The 17,075-nt window shown below is 38.6% G+C and overlaps 2 protein-coding genes across 2 annotated transcripts in view; both read left to right on the forward strand.

Annotated features, from left to right (window-relative positions):
* Nucleotides 1–17,075, forward strand: part of LOC119492355 (inositol hexakisphosphate kinase 2-like) — a 1,011,171-nt gene that overhangs the window by 786,020 nt on the left and 208,076 nt on the right. The window lies entirely within an intron of this gene.
* Nucleotides 1,120–17,075, forward strand: part of LOC119488782 (nuclear receptor coactivator 3-like) — a 41,953-nt gene continuing 25,997 nt past the window's right edge. The window contains 1 exon segment of the mRNA XM_037770721.1: nucleotides 1,120–1,275. The gene's annotated coding sequence lies outside the window, so the exon portion shown is untranslated.

Genomic DNA, 17,075 nt, shown 5'->3' on the forward strand with positions numbered 1-17,075 from the left:
AGCAAGTAAGGAGCTAATTACCTAGTTTTTAACTCTGCCTCTTCTCTTCTTTACTCCCCCACTCCCATCCTGCTGATCTCCCTCCATCTTTGGCCCTCCCTCCATCTTTGGCCCTCCCTCCCTCCTTAGTAAAAAATCAAACTAGTGTGCCTGAGAGATCACCATGGAGACATTCTTCCATCCTCTGTGGCTACTCAGTGGCCATGGCATGGTGGCTCCACACTCACTCCAATTAATATAACTGACACTGGACCCCAGAACCTTGTGGGTATCATGCTGCACATGGTGGCATGTATGGCAGTGGCAGTCACTTTATAACTTCAAGGAGAGGAAAACATGCACATTCTCAAAATTTGTTTCTGGTGCTGGGAGTAAATCCCCTCCAATATGTACTTTTTTTTTTAAAATGACTTGCTCCTGCACACACTTTTCTCTGCTTTATTAGTCAACGTTTCTTTCAACAAGGACCTTCATCGGGACATTAAGCTTGAAAAGTGTGCTGAAGCAAGTCATTTTTGGAAAAAGTCACTTTATAACTGTCATATTTGCAAGGTATTAAAAGGCCAAATGTGAGGCAACGGATGGAGTGTTCCGATTAACAAGATAGAGACAATAAATCATGATTGCAAATTAATATTTGGCAATTATATATTTATTACAGCTTAATTAAAGACCACATTACACATCATACACCCGTTCAAATTGCCTGGACATTTGTAAAGTCCCAGAAAAAATGTTGCTTCACTAGAAGTCAACCCTCATACAAGGTGCACATGTTTCTGTTAAATAAATCCCCACTTGTGTTCTCTTCAATATTTAAAAAAAAAAAAAAACAATCTTCAATTATTTACATTTTGTGAAAAAAAAAAAATATAATTGTATGTAAAGTGAATAACATAATAATAATGTAATGCCCTAGGGTATGATTTGCATAAAGCTGCTTTTCTGCCAGCCTATAAATAAGTTTTAAATCTCTCCCCCATAATAATATCAGTGACTTGCTGCTCATATCGCCTATGGGGTATTAGTGTAGTTCGTTTGCCGAACGTGTCAACACATTTTGAATGCGGCTCGCGAAGACAAACAACCCCATTACCCAGAAGCCCCATTGGCAGTGCGCTCTGCTCTGCTATACAAGCTGTGCTCCCTCCTCTCCGCTCACTCTGGGAGTGTTTCGCATTTAAACAAACACGGTCCTTTTACTGAAGATGGCGGAGAGTTTTGTAGAGGCGTAAAGAAGAAACTGCTCTACTTCAATGAAAAGCGTCGAAGCCGGTGAGTTTTCTGCAGGTAGTTTATTAATCTGTTATTACTAAGTTTTAAACACTAACGGTTGTGTGTGTTTGAACGTGCACATTTTGTCAGTTGGTGTTTGCTCCGCTTCAGAGCAGGCTGTTGGGTTTTTATTAAGCTACCGTGATACAACGAACCATCTTATACCACTGTTTTGTTTGTTATTAATGTCTATTATGATATATATTATCTCTTAAACTATTAATATAGATGATAATGTGTGTTAAACCTGTGTTATTCTAATCGGTTTCGGTGTATTTTCTCATTAACTAGCTGCAAAGTTTACGAGATACATGCTCTCTTGATTCGCTTTCAGAGAGGGTGAAATAGCCCAACATCGTTAGCTGTTTGGGCTATTAAACACTTGTTTATTGTTCATTATTAAACACTGCTTATGAGTGAACTCGGTTGTGTTTCTAAATGTTAACTCTGTTAGAGCCAAAGGGGCTTTTATTTATTCATTAAACACAACGCACAGCTGAATAGCTGTGGGCTCTGTATTTTTCGTTGTATCAGACGGTCTGACTCTGCGTTGCAGTTTCGGTACCAACGGGGCTGCAGGAATTATCAGTGTTCACACAGCTAACGTTAGTTACACCGCTATAGTTGTGTTGGGTAACACAATAGAATTGTTTATTGCTCGTTTGTTACGGTTGTGTAGCATCCAGTATGTATGCAGTGGAAGGTAAACACACTTAAAGACGATGTATTGTACATGCATTTTGTTTGTGGAGTAGTTTTCCTACCTTTTAATTTGACACGTAAATGCAACACCATCTAAACAAATAATAATACATTTATTTATATAGCACTTCTCAAAACAGATGTTACAAAGTGCTTCACAAGAGACAATAAAAGCAGATAAATAAAGTAAAAGATATGGTAACTGTTAAAACAGAACATCAGACAATGAAAGCAGATAGAGTAAAACAAATATGGTAACTGCTAAAACAGAACATTACATAAGTAAACACACTTAAACACGGTGTATCGTACTTGCATTTTTGTTTGTGGAGTAGTTTTCCTACCTTTTAATTTGACACGCAAATGCAACACCATCTAAACAAATAATGATAATAATACATTTATTTATATAGCACTTCTCAAAACAGATGTAACAAAGTGCTTCACAAGACAATAAAAGCAGATACATAAAGTAAAAGATATGGTAACTGCTAAAACAGAACATCTCAGTACATATCAATAATAATAGAAGTGAATAACAATACATTTATTTATATAGTACTTCTCAAAACAGATGTTAAAAAAGTGCTTCACAAGACAATAAAAGCAAATAAATAAAGTAAAAGATATGGTAACTGCTACAAACAGAACATCACATAAGATATTAATAATAATAGAAGTGGTAAAATGGTAGGACAAGTTGATAAAACAAATATACAGTATACCATCTAAACTAATAATAATACATTGGTTTATATAGCACTTCTCAAAACAGATGTTACAAAGTGCTTCACAAGACAATAAAAGCAGATAAATAAAGTAAAAGATATGGTAAATGGTAAAAAAACTGAACATCAGACAATAATAGCAGATAGAGTAAAACAAATATGTTAACTGCTATAACAGAACATCACATAACATATCAATAATAATAGAAGCGGTAAAATGGTAGGACAAGTTGATAAAACAAATATACAGTATATATACATAAATGTACACATGCAACCCGAAACGGATGTATACATACATATATTTATACCCTTCTACTTATAGGAATGCTATCCTAAAAAATGTGTTTTTATAAGTTTTTAAATAGTAAAATAGCAACAAACTAATTTGATCATATATGAAATGAGATACGCACAAATTTTTAGCTTTTCAGAAAATAATAAAAATATTTTCTTGGTGATTTATACATTTACATACATTTATTAAATATTTTTTTTACATTTTCACTGCTGGCAACCAAACTTGAACTGCCTTGCTCAGCGTGGCTGCTCTGGAGAATCCACAGCATCTGTTAATTATTTGCATGGCTGTAGTGAGATTACGTATCCGTGATTGTAATGGTTGGTATAATAGCCCATCACAGTATGATAAATGTTGCTTTTCACCGCTGATAAATCATATTTAGGTGCATGTGTATATGTGTGAGAGAGAGAGAGAGAGAGGGAGAGACAGACTGGCAGAGGGAGATGGATGTGTTTCAGTGCAGGGGGAGGATGATCACACACAGGGTTCAGGTAGAGTCCAGGTTTGCTTTCTCTCTGCTCGACAATGTGTATGCTGCTGAGCACTCAGTTTTTGAGGTGGTAAGAGGACATTCTTGGAGAGGGTGCTCACATGTAGGCAGACAATAAGGAGCAAGGTTAGTCATTCCACTGAAACGGTTAAGGTCTAGGTGTGCTGTCGCTCTCTTCGCCTGGGGCCATCCCTGCCAATACTTGCAGGTATTTACAGCTCAATGCTCATTTCCACGTGAGAGTTTCTGAAATCATGTTTTTTGTCATATTACTACACTGTAGGATGCTGGTCACTCATTAAACAAGCTGTAATATCTAAATAATGTGTGCATTTAAATGACATATAGCTGGGAAAGAGCAAGAAAGGATGAGCTAACTTGTCTTTATTTCGAGTCTGATGGAATGCCATTACTCAAGCCCACGTATGTGGTATTTTTGTAAGTGGTAGAATGACCACTGTGGGAACCTGTCCAATGAACCGCTTCTGCTCATATTCTTGGCAAATGGAGCCCCCTGTCCCCCATTCTCTGTCCCTTTATCTACCACTTTCTTTCTCCCTCACACAGGGTGTCAGGCTGCGTTAACAATGAATCAATCTTTGGGGGGATTCTTTGACTGCAGATGGGGTGAAGAAGTGACTGGGATGCATGGCTTTCGCTCTTTGTCTGCCGGCCCCTACGCTCTCAATAATTCATTAACTTATCACTTTTTCTCATGGGACCGGGAGAAGTCTCTCTCTGGTGGCAGATTCTGTGCTTACATCAGATTGCCTGATTGATAATTGAATGAGCATACGATTAGTGGCATTACTCGATATTTAGGTATTACATAGAGGTTACTTTTTGATGTTGAATATTTTAGCATCCAGGCAACAATACAATAAAAATGTAAGAATATATTTTTTGATGAGATATTAACCAAACTGATTTAGTAAACTAATAAATCTGGGGATCAGGCATGTCAGATAATACATCTGTTTGAATGTAAGGTTGCAACTAACGATTATTTTCATTATCGATTAATCTCTCCATTGTTTTTTTGATTAATCATTTGGTCCATAAAATGTCAGAAAATAGTGAAAAATGTTCATCCCAATTCCTCAGAGTCCAAGGTGATGTCTTTAGATGTCTTGTTTTGTTGACTTTAATTGTTTTCGTTGACTTCAATATGATATAAAACAGAGAAAAGCAGGTCATTTTCATATCTTAGAGCCTAAAAACGGCATTTTCTGACATTTTTGCATGAGAAATTACTTTAATGATAAATCGATTATCAAAATAGATTAGTCAACTAATCGTTGCAGCTCTATTTGAATGTATTCAGTGACATCTGTACCAGTGTGGTAGGATAATGTTTGGATTTTGTCAATCCTGAATCTGTGTTTATTCCATGTATTATAAACACTATATATTTATATGCGTAATTGTAGATGTATATGGAAGCACAGTCGGTTCAAACTGGATTTCTGAATTCCGTACGCCGAATTAGAAATCATGTTTCTCAATGAAGTTCTTATAAATTAGGATCTGTGTTCAAAATTAAATCTTTTTAAATAATTAAAAACTTCATTTAGCTACATGATCTCCGTTTTTAACGGGCTTGGATAAATATTGGTGCTATGTGGTTGCATTGAGCTCTAAATACTGGCTGGTATCATAGACAAGCAGGAAATATAAGTGGAGAACTTGCCACTTTTTGATATCTGTCTCTAATCTGTCTTCTGTCAAGCTGCATTTTTGCGTCACTGATGTCTGAATACACGGCATTCTTTTAGTGTTTCGTCCGTCTGTGTGCCTACAGAGAGACAGATAATGAGTTTCGTTTCGAGTAACTGCCAATTTACTCATGTGGTGGGCCGATGTGTTCAATTTAAGATTAATAGCTGTGTGGGTGAGCAGTGGCTCTGAGAAGACTCTTGGTGACACACAGAGCTGAAAGGAAAGCCTGATTGTTTCCCCTAATTGAAATATGACCCCTTGGTCTTAGTACCTTTTTTTTGTTGGGCAGCAGTACAGGTAGTGTAGGGTTAATCAAGGAGTTGCTGCCTCTGATGGATAACTTTCAACTAGTACTTGTAACTCTCTACATTTTCCACTAATCTTTTTGTCTTTAAAGTAAATGGGATTTACCTGTTTCCAAGTTATTTAACATTTGATTGTGATTCTCGGAAGTTTTACTCCATACTATTTAGGCTCCAGGAGACTGTTTTACAACCAAGCTTTAAGAAAGTTTCCTGTGGTCAGCTCAAGCCGTATAAAACATCCTGTTTAGTCCCCACATCTCAAGGTCACTCATGCAGTGACAGCGATCTGTCTTTTGTGTTTGCTAAAGTGAACAATCCCCTTAATGGTGTGGTAGTAAGAACTCAACAGGTAAGTTCTGCCTACCTCTGTAGAGCTAAATATAGAAAACTCTGCCCAACAAGACAGTCGTGTTTCCACTGCTAAAATATTTACAGCTACTTCGCCCAAACAAGTGAGAGTGAGAATATGAGCTGAGAGCTGCTGGAACCAGATTGTTATTCACGAGTCAGAGGAAGCCAGAGAGCCGGTCCAAAGTCAAGCGGTGCAGTTTGCACTCTGACTCTATTTGAAGTCACATCTCATTCATCCCCTCTGTCCCCTCTTCTTCAACTCTGAGGTAATACCCAAGTGTTAGGCTAGCTGAGCCATATGTGAGCCATGCACACTTCTAAAAAGCCAAACGGGCAGCCTGAAGCAATCATTGCACCCAATTCCAGTTTATAACCAGCAAGGATTTGGAACAGTTCACTCTCTGTAGTCCTCGTTGATTGGACGAAGGCAAGAGTTTATTAGGGAAGGGGGTGCCAAGAGCTTTGTCCCCCCCTCCCCTCCTTGCCCTTCCTCTTTAACTTCAACTCCCCCTTTAACTTTCGCTCCCCCAGCTGAAGAATGCTCGTAAAACGGGTTCACCTGAACAAGCCAGTGGGAGGGTAGCTCCCTGGCCTAGTTTTGTTACCATTGTAAAATGTTAGCAAGACCTTGTTTGTGTTTTGTTTAGGGCCCCCTTTTATAAAAAAAAAAAAATGCTTTGGGGGAGAGACAAGGGTGAAAAAAAGTTTGGTTTGTGAGATAACTGCTACCAGATGCTCTCTCTGTCTGTCTAAAGAGAAGCAGAAAGAGACGCTGGTAAAGAGGGGAAGAGAAAAGACACACTGTCACTTCTGGATGAACTTCTCAACTGCTACATGGACACTCTCTATCTTCTCCCTGTCTACCATGTTCTCATCGTATGTATACTCCATTAAATACATTAAAAAAAGGTGTGTTAGCACAGGCAAAATAGTTACTTTGCAACCAAAACAATAAGGGGCTTTGGCCTAGACTACTGCAAAGTCCACGGTTTCTCTGTCCCAAATGGTTGGTTGCGTTTATTCCCTTTGTTTACATTGTGTTCCTCTTCCTCTCTGTACATCTCCGAGATGAAACAGCTTGATGTTGGGCTTATGTGGCAGTGGGGTGTGGTTTTTCTAGGTCTGTCTGGATTGAGAGGCAGCTGTGGCTGGCATGGCACTGCAGTTGTAAGTTGTAAGAGGATATGTACACGTATGTGACCATGCAAGCAGGAATTGTAGGAGCGCTGCGTGTCTGCCTCCTATCTCATAGTTCACCTGCAATTTAAAAGCTCCTTTCATTAAAGAAAATTACCATTAATTGCAGTGATTGTGCAGACGTTTGCTCACAACACCATACTAGACAGCATTTTGATTTTCCACATGCGATTTCTACTTTATTGCAGCCTTAAGTTCAAAGAAAAGTCAAGTTGTGAATGACAGACTTCCTCGCCATCGTTAAAGGCTCCAGACTTACTACGGCATGTCAACACTGGCAAGGCATGTGTTGTATAATTTATTACTATCCATTTTTTTTTACACCATTTATTTCTTAATTGGACTGATTTTTTTTTCCTCTCCTTTCTGGATAAAGTGGAAAATGTTCCTTTCACCATTACTGCTCTTCACTCTGCCTGTTGGTGACGTCACCCCTGTGTATGTGGCTTGTCGTTAAGGCAACGCTCCAATCGAAAGGCCTCCTGAGATTGCCACATCACATTAAGCTTTGCACCAATGCAGTATTTTGTATATCAAGCAACACTAACAAAAGTTGGCCATTAGTCCGATCCAGTATTTTGTATGGAGGTTGCTCTACTTTTGGCAAGTGATCACCAAGTTTTCCATTCGTTTGTGGTGCTCATATATGTTCATCTGATTGCTATTGCCATACTGGAACAAGTGATTCTATTCGACTGTGGTTCAATTGGCACCACCGTCTGTACTACTACCCTGATACTACCCTGTTCCATGTGGCCACCCTTCGAAATTGGATGAAAACTCAACATTATTTAGAGCAATTTACGAGTTTGGTTTTAAGCAGAGATGGCAGTTTTGACAGTTTCAGGGGCCAAAAACACAGTCAGTGGGGCAGATCAGAGTAAGTGTTTATTGGCGCAATGTGGATGACGCATTATTTTGTAAGCTTCAATACGTTTTCCTTTGACAGACAAGCAAATATAGTAATCACAAGTAGTGTAACAAGGCATTAAGTATGGGATACAAGGTTCTAGGGCTGCAACTAATGATTATTTTCATTATCAATTCATCTGTAGATTATTTTCTTGATTAATCGATTAGTTGTTTGGTCTATAAAATGTCATAAAATGGTGAAAAATGTCGATCAGTGTTTCCCAAAAGCCCAAGATGACGTCATCAGATGTCTTGTTTTGTCCACAACTCAAAGTTATTCAGTTTACTGTCATAGAGGAGTAAAGAAACCAGAAAATATTCACATTTAAGAAGCTAGAATCGGATAATTTGGACTTTTTTTTCTTAAGAAATTACTCAAAAAAGTATTCATAACAGATAAATCTAATAATATTTGGCGATTAATTTAATAGTTGACAACTACTCGAATAATCGTTGCAGCTCTACACAGTTCAATACTTACAATTTTTAATTTTTAAAAATAAAAACTGACTGACAAAAAGATTCCTTACTCATTCATAAACAGGCATTAAGTCCAGAACAGTTGTTTTTAAGTTGAATCTCTTAAATATTCAGATGCCTATCTACATTAAATTAAACTGTAGAACAAATTTCAATGTCTAGTTGTTAGTACTAGTTGAGCTTTTCAGCCTACATACTGTATTACTTGCTTCACAGATGAGCAGGATGTAGGTGGCATGCTTACTAAAGCCATTACATAATTAACGGCAAGAAATCCATCATCATGGTGAACAACATGATGCAGAATACTGTATTTTTCTTATCCTGCTGATGTGATTGTGTAATATTTTTGATATAATGGGTTCAGTGTAATGAAAATATGTATCTGCAGATACTCGAGGGAAAATGTGTTCACCCTTTCACAGCAATGCTACAAACAACATGTGCTAACAGGTTACTATTGAGGTGTTAAACCTGGCATTCAATGTGTCTGACAGGAACCAGTTCTGAGTTCTTCTGACTGGGAGATAATAAGTAGGCCGCACAATTAGTTATGTAATAATTGTAAAAAGACTTCACAATTCAACTTGATCCGGTACAGCATTGATGCTCTGTGTATAGTCCGTGTTCAGGTTCAATTTAACAACTTTTACCCCAAATTGGAAGAATAATGACAGTTATCACCTAAATACTGCACAAACCTAATTGATATCAGTCATTTGATTGTTCAGCCTCATTTTTACTCATCAAAACACCATTAACATACCATGAGCTGCAATATAGCTGCACAGTAATGCAGTATTATCAAACACAATTACAAGACACACAAGGAAAAAAAACAGTAGGAACTACTGACTTTAAAGCCCAAGCACAGCAAGACCGAGGCAGTAGTTTTCTGGTAGGAACTGGTATTATTACCAGTGATGCTTATCAATATTACTAATTATTGGTATTTTACTGCTACTTCTCACTGATTTAGTAAAAACAAAAAGAGGGACATATATATATTATATATATTCTGAAAGCAGTTAACTGTTTTTTTTTTTTTTTTTTTTTACTTCTGGCAGAAACCGTAAATACATGTCTGCAAACTTTGCAGCTTTACAACAAATAAACTAAACTTAAATAAGGCTATGAAGGAGCTATTATTGCTAGCTAGGATTCTAGCAACAGTAGATGAAAAAAATTTAAGGGCACTTTCACAAGCCATAGTCCGTTTGGCTTGTCTGAATTAGAGTGAAATTTATACTTTTGGTTTGTTTTCTATTTAGTCTGGTTCGGTTTCACAGTGTACAAATTAAATTGGACCAAATCTTAAAAAACAATAGCTGAAAGGCATGTACGACGGAGCAAATTTATCTTGTTTGTCTCGAGAGCAGCCACTTCTATGCTGGTAATCGCGGACCTTGATATAATGTTGTTGAAATGTTTTCATCACTTTGACTCGGCACTGATCTACTGTGAGCACAAGTCCCTTCTCCTCTAGTTTATCTCAAATTACTTTATAAAGTCACTATTTTTGTGGACAGTTCACTCCCACTCATGTTAACCTGTCGTTTACCTGTGTCCATCTCAACAAATGCCCACGCAGGCAGCCTGCGTTCTGGTTCGCATGGAAACGGTCGGAGACCACCTCTCGGACCGGTTGTTTTGGTCCGCACCAGAGTACGATTACTGCGTTCACAACTGCCCAAACGAACCACACCAGATTCTGTTTAAAAATGACTAAATGTTGGCTTGTGAAAGTCCCATAGAGGCTCCACACTGGAGCTATTTAGCTGAGTTTTGCGACTATGTGGTGGGTGTGCCAACATCAGTTTGACAAAACTCTCACACTTACTGTAACAAAATTGTTGGTCTACCGACCAGTATAGACCATTTCAAACTTGACAACAGAGCCAATCCAAGGCACCTTACAGGCTCTTCCATGAAGACATCATAAAATGAAAAGTATATTTTCTTTTGTTCATACTTTTGGTTTGACAGTTTGAAAGCCTTTCTGAACCCATCGCATTTGATATCATTCGGAGCAGTATGTGGGTCTGCAAGAACATTGACCCTGAACCATTTTTTTTATGTGGCTTAAAACTAAGAAGGCAGTTTGAAGCAAAAGGCCAGCAGCGTGTGTCAGCGTGTGTCAGCTCGATCAGCGTGAGTCGTCCTTTGCCTGCTCCCTGTACAGTGTGAGGGACTTGATTAGCAGTGCAGGCTTAATCACTCAGCAGATGGGAACAGAGTGCAGTGTCACCAAGACAAAAACAAACCCACTGTTGGATTATAGCTCAGCATGTGTGTGTGTACATGTGTATCAGCGTCCAGTCAGACTGAGCAACTCTGATTTTGATTCCTAAACAGATTCCTGAGTGTTGTGATACAAACGCAGCAAGGCTCCTTGTTTCTTTTTCACCCATTTGTCTTTTCAACACTTGGTACTTGTGACCTTTGTATCCAGCCTGTCCTCATAAGTCATTTAAACACGCTTTTAATAGTGTTAACCTGGAACTGAGCGGCATGTGGTGGGAAGAATGTGTTGCAGGCTCTGTAAAGCATTGTAGATTAGGGAACGTAAAGAAAAGAGTACTACACCTTATTAAGTGCACAAGTATTAGGTTTATATTTTATCTTTTTATAATCCCTAATTCTGTGGGGTTTTTTGCACTGGGATTGAAACAAAGACAACTAAAATGGCCTCTACTTGTGCGTCAGACTGTAAAATGATCCTTGTGATTCTCAGATTTTTAGATAAATTGTGTCATTTATAGGGCTGTCAATTGATTAGAATATTTAATCGCAATTAATCCCATGATTGTCCCTGATTAATCGCAATGTTTTATCTGTTAAAAATGTACCTTAAGAGGGAGATTTTCAAGTATTTAATAGTCTTATGAACAGGAGGTGGGCAAATATGCTTGCTTTATGCAAATGTATGTATATATTTATATATTTATATGTGTATTTAACACAAAACAATGACAGATATTGTCCAGAAACACTCACAGGTACTGCATTTTGCATTAAAAAAAATGCTCAAATCATAACAAGGCAAACTGTGGGCATGTCTGTAAAGGGTAGACTCGTGGGTACACACGTAGAACCCATTTCATTCACAGATCTTGAAGTCAGAGGTCGAAGGACCCGTTTCAAAATGGCTATGCCAGTTTTTCCTCGCCAAAATTTAGCGTACGTTTAGAATGTTATTTAGCCTCCTTTGCGACACGTATGACATGGTTGGTATCAATGGATTCTTTAGGTTTTCTAGTTTCATATGATGCCAGTATCTTCATTCTAGCTTTAAAACTGAGCCCGCTACAACATATAAATAGCAAGTTGCGAGAAATAAGTGCTCACAAAAATAAGTGCTCACAAATTTGCATTAACGTGTTATCGTAGCCCTACTCATGTAGTTTTTTTTATTTTTACATGTTAGCTGTTTGTCAAACTGGGAGATGAAATAAAGCATGTATTGATAGTTTTCTAGTGAAGCATGGCTGCGACTCAAAGATTCAAAACCCCAGCTCTGCTCCTGCTCTCCGTTACCCCTTCGTACCTCTTTTCTGGAATCTTTTTCACCTAGGCTCTGTCAACACATGAAACCGGCCAGTTGAAAGAAAGGAAAAGGAGTAGTAAAGGGAAAAACGGGAGATGGGAGGGGGTGCAGTTGTGAAACTGGCGTCAGACCATCTTTTGAGTGGAATTCTTTGCAGGGGTCAGAGTTCAGGCGCTGCAGCGTGGCGCTGTGATTGGCTGAGGAAAGGTGAAATGAAAACCACAGTAAACTTTTGACCCCGGCGCAGGAGCTCTGCAGGAACGCCCAGCCCCAGCTCTGGCGTGGTGGAACAGAGCCCGCTCTCTTCCTGTGTTTACTCCACCAATCCAACAGGGACGGAGGGGAGAGGAGGAGGAGGAGGAGAAGGGGGGAGGGAGGGAGCACAGAGAGGGAGGAGAGAAAGACACAAGAGCGAGAAGGAGGGAGGAAGGGAAGAGAGAAAATCGTCAGAGCTGTGCTGCGGTCTGAAAATGAATATCTGCTTTTTCACTGAGTGGCACAGTTGAAACGTGTACACAAACACACTGCTTCTGAAAAGCAAAGTTAAAACCATGTGAGATCTTTTTAGAAATATTGCCAAAAGTAATTACGATGGTTGACATATCTTCACACTGAATTATCTACATGAGATTTCTCTTCTCACTGCATTCCATCTAGTGAAGATGTGTGTGTTATCAGAACAGGCAATATGGCGGCTGATCGGGCCCCGGCGTTCTGGCTCTCCAGATAAAAGGCTGTTTAGCCATTGATTAATGAACTAATTTCCATAATATTAGCCTTGTGTGATCACAGCCGCCTGCATTTTGTTTGGTCGCCGTGGTCTCCTCCTGGACGACGCCGTGTCCTCGCTCTTATCACCTCGCTATAAAATACACCAACATGTCGCTATGCTTATAGAAAATGAAGAGGTTATTGGAGGTTTAGCTGTTTGGATCAGTGCCCGTGTGGTCCTCCTTTCTGTTCTTTGTCCGTATTAATGATGGATAGTTGTATTAGATGCATGTGTGACACACACACACACACACACAGTGGAATCTGCCATCTCTTTGTTTCCACCTTCATTTATTTTCCCTGGTTTTTCTACACGATGCAGTTTGTGTGAGAAAAATGGGGAGATGCACACACACAGCCTGTGTGTGTTGTGTGCGCTGGGCACGGGTGGGGGATGTTTTTTTCTAGGGGAAAAAGCAATCCTATGAAGGCAGTTTCTCTTTGCTTTGAACTCTCCCTCACCACATTCATCTACGGGCATCATGTAGACTACAAGTTTGAGGAAAAAGCCACCAAGACAAATATAACTGTTTTGTGTTTTTATGCATCAAATGTTCTTTATGTGCCCTTGTAAATCTCTTCAGGCCGTTCTCATACACCGTTCGTAGCTATGCCTACGAAAAGTAATGCACTGTAATTAGTGTATATGCCACAAAATCAATTAATCCACGTAATCGTGAACCAGGAAGTATAAAGAGTGAGAAACGCCACATAGGGAGGAGGTCGAGGTCGACGGGTGGGTCAAAAAATACTGGACTATTGCCCAGGAGACTGGTGTTTGTATCCTGTGTGAAACCAGAAGTCAACTTTGATTTATTTGTCACGTCATGTTCATTTCCAGAGTTATGTTACCCAAACCACGATCCTTTCCTAAACCTAATTAAGTAGTTTTTGTCACATAACTTCTGTACTTAAGTTACACCACTTCCGCTGTTATTTTAACTCGAATCACAATCTTTTCCTAAATCTAACTAAGTAGTTTTGTTGTCTAAGATGTATCCTGTGAAGATGGAAGTTCATTTTGAAAAGACTGCATGCATGTAACAAGCAGAAATTGACATGTGTGTCACGTGTTGCTGGCAAGCATATTTGCCCACTCTCATGTTGATAAGTGCATATCAAATACTTGACAAATAACCCTTTAATGTACATTTTGAACAGATAAAAAATGTGATGATTAATTATGGACAATCATGCGATTAACCACAATTAAATATTTTTATTGATTGACAGCCTAATGTTCTAATATAACTTACGTCAACAGTATGTTGTTTTGCAGTCAGTGTAAATGAGTCACAGATGGGCTAAGTAGTGTTTAATGTATTGATAATTAACCCCACATTTATTTCTCATCTGCTGAGGTTGTGTGCAACTTAGATTATTAGATTTGGAAATGTATATAGCCTAGAACATAGCAGACCACATTTATGTTTGTCCCATATTTTAGTCCCTGATTGGTCAAATTGAGTATTCAAGCCCTCATTAAAGACCGAGGCTTCTTACTGATGCTTCTCTGAAATGCTTCACAAACTCAAGTAAGCTTCTGTGAGGTTGTGTTTCTGTCTGCTTTCCCAACTCCTCCTCCCCGTCCTCTTCTTCGCTCACATTTGCGTCACTGCCATGGTTTTGAAAGGTGTGCTTTATTCCACTGTGAACTGCTCCTTGTGTGACTTTAACTCTACATCAGTCAGACTTGTTGAGGCTTTTCATTTGAAAAACTTTTCTGAGTGAGTGAATTTGGTCGAAATTTAACAAATTTGGCTTTCTATTAGTTTTTTTTTGGTCTGTGTCAATTCACAACTCACACATGGTTTGAATGGATCATCACATTAAGATTATGCAGAGGAATAAAGAGAGAGAAACATCTTGTTCTACCACCAGACACACTACAGAGAAACATAGAGACATAGTCTTTGTTTTCAGTCTGGTTTTTAGGCCTCACTGGAATTTCACAGCTGCCTCAGCACATAAATGGAGGCTTTCTCTGAACAATTTACTGCTTTAAAATCCACACTTGTACACACACACACATGCTTGACATGTGTCTTCCTCATCCCCATCCCTGAATCACATTGTGGCGACACTCTCCATCTTGCCATTAAACATTCTGGCTCCAGTTTATTCCCACTAGCCCATGTTTCATTAAAATCATGTGTAATGTTGGCGGGAAAACAGCTAATAAGCAATCTTCAACAACAAGGGTGCATTTTGACTCTATTTTCTGGAAGTTATCTTCTCAAAATTAAGGGAGAATCCCCAAAATGTCAAGATGACAGATGGCTGCTAAACAAAGTGAAATATGGTGCTAAATGATGAAGCAAGAGCAGTAATGTCGACCAGGGTTCCCTTGTTTTTCCTGCCATCTAGAAAGGGTAAAAAAAAAATATTGGTTCCAGCTTGGAGTTCACGGCATTGAAAGTTCACAAGTGTCAGACACTGAGGGTGGGCTGTAGCAAGGATCATTTCTTAACTTATCTTCTGATGCAAAAAGTTAGTTTTAAAATCTGATTTCATTGTCTGTTCATCCACAATGCAAACAGAACTAATTAACTCTCTTAAAAAAAACTTGTGATTAGAAAAGTGCAAAGAGGACACCAATTTTCAATGACTTTTTTTTAATTACACTGACATTACTTGCTCTCAGCAGTTGGACCGTTTAAAGCATTTCATTTATATTCACTTTTGCATAGGCGTGAAGCTCTCATTCACTCAAACAAATGGAAGTTTGTTGTGGCAGCACCTCTTTTTATTGGTTGTAATGACCATTTGATTTCAACCATAAGTTGATTCCTCATCCTATATTCCAGAAGAGCTCAGTACATACTAACTCAATTTGTCATAAAATCTGATCAAACTCCATTAAATCAAACTATTGTCTTAATCTGATTACTCTGTATTTGTGTGCATGCATGTAAACATAGTCACTGTATAGCTGGAAATATTTATTATTGTATATTTGTCACTAGAAACTATAATGTTAATTTTCCACTAAAATTCTTAATTAAATGAAGAAAAGATGCTTGTGATAGTTATTTTTATCAAGATATGAAATTACCTATATCGTGATAAAAGATTTTGGCCAGATCGCCCAGCCCTAAATTGGAGACATAAAGAAAGACAATTTGCTAAATTCTTCGCCTGAACATTGATTGTCCAATCAGAGCTTTTTTTATGCCTCTCTGAAAGCGCAAAGCTGCAAGGAACAAATTCAACGGCTCTAAATTAAGCTTCTAATGTTTGCATGCAAAGCTATCTAGCTTGTGATTATTTAATTTCTCAGTAAAACAATGTGTCTCTCCCTTTCTTTGTCATGCCCCTTTACCTACAGTACTAACCTAGCATAACATTTCAGTGTGCCCTTTTTACACATTAAGCAGTACGCCACAACCTCATAAATCCATCATGAAAAGATTGTGATTTATTTAGATTAATTAAGTTGCACGGAGTTGCACAGGATTGATAAGGTTGAGTGTCGTTAACGAGCTTCACAAGGTGCTCCTCGTTAACTGCTCACTGGTGTGGACAGTATTTTATTTAGTGCAAAATTACAACAGGTGGGTTGTAATAGACAACACATTCCTCAGCCTGTTGACCAGTTATAAAGGCAGCCCTACGTCTTATAATGTGGACAGAGCGAAACTGTGACTCACATTACAACAGGTGGGTTCTCTTAGTTCTAGTTTTGCAATCACATCCACAGAAATTGTGATGAAATTTAATAACATCAATACATAAATAATCTGAGATTTACCTCAAAACTTGTTTTCATAATTATTTAATTTTATTCACAACCGGGGTCCGAGAGGGCCCAGTTTGTAAGTCTGAAGGCTCATCATTTGGATTCAGCTAAGCATGGCTTCAAAATTTACCCAGGAAGGATTTGGTCTTGAACAAAAACACTGAGCTTTGGGGTTTGTGTGAGAGCTCCAGTTGCACTTCACCCAGTAGCTGGTTGTGTGCTCAGCAGGAGGTGGTGAAGTTCTTTGAAGAAAAACAGGAAGTCATTCTGTCCTCTTGTTTCTTTTTGCTCTTGATGTCCCAAATTCTAGTGGACACCTTTTGTTGCTTTATTACCTTGTCTGTGTGTGTGTGCGGTGTGTATGTGTTTGAGTGCAGTGAAGTAATGACGCTCTAGTAGCTCTTGTCTGCCATGATTTTGAAAAGAAAGAAACTCCTATTTGTTTCAGTTTTTTGCTAGTGTTTTTCCCCTGGGCTGTTTAACCTGCTCTCTCTCTCTCTCACACATACATACACAGTTATATTGAAGACAGTTTGGGCAAATGTGCTCTGGGTG

Source organism: Sebastes umbrosus, chromosome 1 (assembly GCF_015220745.1).
Source record: "Sebastes umbrosus isolate fSebUmb1 chromosome 1, fSebUmb1.pri, whole genome shotgun sequence".
Classification (NCBI taxonomy): domain Eukaryota; kingdom Metazoa; phylum Chordata; class Actinopteri; order Perciformes; family Sebastidae; genus Sebastes; species Sebastes umbrosus.